This window comes from Lytechinus pictus, chromosome 4 (genome assembly GCF_037042905.1).
Source record: "Lytechinus pictus isolate F3 Inbred chromosome 4, Lp3.0, whole genome shotgun sequence".
Taxonomy (NCBI): Eukaryota; Metazoa; Echinodermata; class Echinoidea; order Temnopleuroida; family Toxopneustidae; genus Lytechinus; species Lytechinus pictus.
The window spans coordinates 17,098,084-17,104,048 of record NC_087248.1 but is presented as its reverse complement, the minus strand read 5'-3'; positions in this window follow the sequence as shown (position 1 = coordinate 17,104,048).

Sequence of the window (5,965 nt, the reverse complement as noted above, 5' to 3'; positions counted from 1 at the left end):
CTCTGTAAAACCAGTGGTTTTAGATACACATAACCGGTGTGTACACTTGGTCACAAGTGCTTTAAACCAATGTTAAATTCAGTGAACATTATTTCAACCAGCTAGTGTAATATTAAAACACATTCCGTGATAACCCTATTTACTTTTAGTTTTCTACTCCCATTGCCCGCACAATCAAAACGACTGTGGATAAAGCACATCGTGTCACAATCATTCCGATATCAAGGTTTCACATCAACAAATAATTTGTTTTCGTATGGCCAGCCTTGTAATGTATATTTCAAATGAATAATAATAAGGAGTCCAAGTAACTGCATATAATCGGGTAATCTACTAGGTCATGTTAATCACTCTGGTTCCTAAATACAGGTATATATTGCAGGTTCAAATAAATATCAAAAAGGTTGGAAGATATCCCCCGCTGCATGAACTTGATCCACCCTGGGAGATGCGAACTGCATGGCCTATAATCCACACGGGTTATCTCATGCATTAGATTTCAATCATTCAGAGTGCAGCATTGCAATAAGAAAAACATGTATTCTTAATCACTTGTTCAGGTGAATAATGCATCCGTGGGTGTTATAGTATTCATAGTAATATTCATAGTATTAGCAACAGTAGTAGTAGTAGTAGTACAAGAAGAAGTAAGACAAAATAGTAGCAGTAGTAATGTAGCAAGCAGCAGAAGTAGCAGTAGTAGTATAAGTAGTAGTAGTGAAGTAGTGTAGCAATCGCATTTGTAATATTAGTAGTAATTGTAGAAGTAGTACAATAGTAGTAGAAGTAGTAGTAGTAGTAGTAGAAGTAGTAGCAGTAGTAGTAGAAGTACGAGCAGCAGCAGCAGCAGTAGTAGTAATATTATTAGTATAGTAGTAGTAGTAGTAGTAGTAGTAGTAGTAGTAGTAGTAGTAGTAGTAGTAGTAGTATTAGTTAGTAGTAGTAGTAGTAGTAGTAGTAGTAGTAGTAGTAGTAGTAGTAGTAGTAATATAGTAGTAGTAATATCAGTAGTAGAAGTAACTGCATGACCGTAGTAGTCATAGTATTTGAAATAGTAGTAGTAACAGAAGTAGTAGTAGCAGTAGCAGTAGCAGCATGCATGAAGCATACAGTGACTGACTTCAGGATGAGGCATTTGTTTGTAAAACAAATAAAAACAAGTCCAGTGTCATCGAAAAGGTTTGTAATTCGCTGAAATCGTAATTCATAACTCTCATAAGAGGACACATGGATACATGTATGCATAAAGTAACTTTTCATAAGATTGAAATATTGTGAAAATGGATTCATCATTTCAGAAGGCAATCAATGAGACGGGACACCGATCGAGCGTGTTTTCCTACACTATCTGGGGTCTGCTAAATGCCATGTACGACTCGTATGATATTGAGTCTCTTAACGAATCATATTTTAGATCTCTATATTCTATATTATCAGGTGCATTCCTGATTTCATTAACATTTTCTCCTCCTGTGAATTCTAATTCGTATTGTTAATGAATTTTGATGAGCAATGTGTTTGTCAGAGCATCAATGCATTTCAGACGAAGTAATGTGAATAGCATTCTCTGCACGAACGCATACTATTTATGCGCTCAAGCAACCATCTTATATCTGATATATATTTCGTGAGTTCGAGTTCAATAGGAATATACCCGTGCGATTAGGCATTTTTATCAGGTTACTTTTACATCATGATTTGAAAAACAAAATGTTTTCGATACATCATTGCTATTTCTACAACCACCATCCATAAATAATAAACAGGAGATTTGTATTACCCTCACCCTTGTGACATGTAAATTATTTTACACAAGCTTCAGAACTCTCAAAACCTTTCACTATTATTGTAAAATTATTATACAAGCAACACTTACTGTCATTGTTTCTATATACAAAATGTAAAAATAGTACAAATCCTTTTAATAGGAAAAGTCATACGTTGCTAACATTTTCAACAGAGTTTCGTAAAAGAAACATGTTCCATGAATAGTGTGACTATTACAATCCTGTTAGCATTTTTCACATACTATCAAATCAAATTCACAATACGTGAGAAGTCCTTAAAGTTACTTGTTATTATTGGTTATGTATTATCATAATTATTCAAAGTTGAATGCCTGTTTTGAGTTTTATATTGCATGATGTTCTATATCGACAGTTCGTAAACAAACAGAAGTGCCTCTTCACCATATGTCTCTGTACGCTGCACAGTGTGGCTTTTTCTTTTTATATTTCACTTTTTAACAATATTATAAAACGGATCACTATGCATTTGCATTCTGGCACCAGTCTACCATTGATATTAACCCAGCTACAATGCGACATGTTGGATAAATCACAAGACTGTACACGTAGATATGACTCAAGGAATATACGTCCAGAAACAACTTTGGGTGATAGTACACGTGTTATTATCTATGTTAAATAAGCTGAAGATATTTCGAGGTTGTTCCGTTCCGTTTGTTTTCTTAGTAGGCCGTGTCTTGTCTACAGGGATGTCTGTCATTGTCTTTCTGATGAAAGGCTAAACTGATGAGATACTAAATATGGTGTGATAAATATAATACTCACATTCATTTTTAACGAGGTCATATTGATAAATGCCATTAGACCAAACGACACTTTAATTGCTGTCGTGAGAATGACATGCGTACGGAAAGCGGAATATGTAAAGACGCTCGAGAGTCTTTGCTTAAATACAGCAGCCAGGACCTTAAACATTTTACTTCACAAATGATTTACATAAATCATAAAGCATGGCTTATAAATCTACAGCCAAAATTAAAGGTATACGGATCCTAAAGAATGTTTTGTTTTAGATCATATTCCCACAGTTCGAAATCGAGTTTAATTCTAGTACCACTGTTCCGGGTTTCGTGCAATTAGTACATGACACTCTGCAATCTTTATGCAGTGAAATCTTTACTGCGCGAAAACCTTCGGATTCCAGATTTATGAAGTCGTATTTTATGATTTTATGAAGTCGCGTTTCTCATGATAATATTACCAAAATCATACAAGACCAAATGATATACCTTAATCAAATAACTTTATAGCAAAAAGTTGTAATGGCATAACAATAACTTATGAAACCTGAGCAAGGTATAAGCCACAAAAGTCGGTTATTACAGTGTGTCATCTCTAATATTATCTCAGAAAGTAACATGTTTCAAGTATCAATACTCTACATGTATAATGGCAATATCTAAGTGAGCACCCTGCACGTCTGCCTAAATAAAGTATGTATTTAATCGATAATGTCCCATTTTGAATGAGAGTTTTCAAACTGGTTGATCAATCCCTAGGGATTGACAGCCTATAATTTGGTCGTCAGTCTACCCATCGATTTATCAATAATCAATAATGTCTAATTGTTCGCTGTTTTATGTAGCGTTTTAGGTGTACGAGCCGAGACGAATCCATACAGGTATGAATGAAAAGCACTCACAAAATCACCGAACCAATTAGGTATTTTCGGATTATGAGAAAAATGTAAAGGGATGAGTCCATGTCGCATGGAGAAAAGGATTTTCGATTTTAAAAACAATAAGGATGTTTCCCATACACTATGCAGCTTCAACATGATCAACTTTACTTTATGATTGATGCACGCAATCTTTCAAAACATGGACGTTATACTTTTAAAAAATTCCATCCCCCCAAAAAAAATGATGTATATAAATATATATATATATATATATATGTGCTTAAACGTCAATTTTCAAAAGTTACTTTGAAATGAAAAACGATAGTTCATTAATTATTTTTATCAATACCATTATACTAAGATTTAAACAATATGCTACTTATTCTAAACTTTTATAGATGAAAATTAAGACGGACTCGTTATTCGTGTCAACGACTGCATTCACCATTTTCCTCATTTGCCTGTAATTTGCGCAACGATAGAATATTAATCATGGACGAAGCATTGATTTGATTACCACTTTCTCATCTTATTCACAAATTGTAGACACGGCTGTTAAATAGCTGCATTATATGACTGCAATCCAATCATTGCCTGTATATACCATAAAGATGGCGAAACTTTGTCGTACGGGAAGAAAAGTATTCTTAAATAAAATCAGTTTGCCTTTTTTTACTCAAGCCAAGTCCAATCTTATACCATGTGATCTTAAACATGTTAAAATTTATCTATTAATATATACAAACATGCACAGAAGGAACGTTCTTTTATTTTTTTTATTATTCAAATGAATCTATCACATATTGTTTATGGTTTCCAATTTTTTGGCATAATTTGCATAAACAGAGGAGAAAAATATATAATCTATCATCTTTCCAAGAGAATTGATAATCAAATAATAAAGTACTAAATCCTTTACTTGTTCACCTTTATAAATGAAATGGCTGTAAGCCCCCTTTTGCCTATAAGTTTCAAGATAATACCTCGTACAACTGTACACTCATGTACATTCATGATACCATTTCCTTGATAATGTTATTCATGGTTTCAGTTCCTAACCCTTTTGGTCGGCTTTTTATCACACGAGGAACCCTCTGATTCCCCCAGCAAAATTGCTTTATACAAGTTTAATACGAAAAACACAAATGTGTAGAAGGGCAGTTGGCGCAGATGGAAAACAAAATCGACTATGGAATTCGAGAATTGCAGATTCATTACAGGTATGGTTCATAGAGTAAAGCTTAAATAACGGTAGCATGCAAACGTTCTTTTATATATACGACATAGTTGAGATTGCTATACACCTGTATCGCATCCTCACAGATTCTGCTCTTGGGTATTTTTCTTCAATATTTCAAATATGGCGATCCATAAATCATTCATATGATATGCATGATGTTACATTTTCTTCAAATCTTCCGATTTTACGTTTTTATTACACTACAGAGTTCCGATAGCGTTTAGCCAAGATCATAGAAAATATCGAAATGGTAAAAGTGGCGAAAGTTTGTGTCATCGTAAAAATAATCTCATCCTGATTTCAATATTTCCTTAACATTTCAGGGGGCGAAATATCATAATTTATGAGTATTTTATCGTACTTTTGATACCACAAAATTAAAGAGTGTAAATTTGAAAGGCCATCTCCAGGGTTTTCTTTCATATATTCAAGCTCAGAATCTCACCTGTTCAATGCTTGATATATGTTAAGGTATTGAACGAATCATTATGTTAATATTAAGAATGTAGTGGTTGCAAAAAAGATTAGCGTGCCTGTCGATATTATATATTTTGACGTGGTCAATGTTCCGTTGAAATAATTCGATTCGACGCCAGAGCGTCCAGGCGACTTGAGAAAGATCAATAAAAACATTTTCAGCATTTTTGTTGTTGAAAGAATGTTATTTGATATAGCTTACCTATCTGTACTGTCTCTGCAGCAGAGCTACCCTCAAAGACTCCAACGGCAATTAGAAGACAGGGCACGGCGATCCAACCGCTAAGCTTTCCTGAAAATCTTGTATCCATAATGTAAAAATCCAGCAGTCCTGATTGCCACTGACAGCCAATAAAAATACGAATCAACTCTTTCCACCGGTTAAAATTGCTCTCAAATATCAATGGACTGATTAATGTGATACTTATTTGGACTGGAAAATCACTCCATGAGAATGAAACAGGAAACTGTAAGGAAGCTGATAATGATGTACTTCTACGTATACGGCGTCCAGTATCTTCGAGCCCCGATGCAAAATATGATTTTATCTTTTTAATGGCGCCTAGCAATTGGAATAGAATATTTATTCAACACATTTCTTCTTATCCCTTTTCCCAATGAAGACGGCGTTCATCATCTGATTTCCGATGTAACTTGATTTGAGCTTCTATTAAGGTTTGCAATACTCGGCAGAAACTACATCGAAATTGTCTTTATTTGAAGGGGTAAAATAGATCCAATAAGTTGTAAATCCTTGGTTCAAGAATCCAGAATGGATGTTAGGAAAAAAAAAAGATCTGTCGATTTTTATTAGTTCTT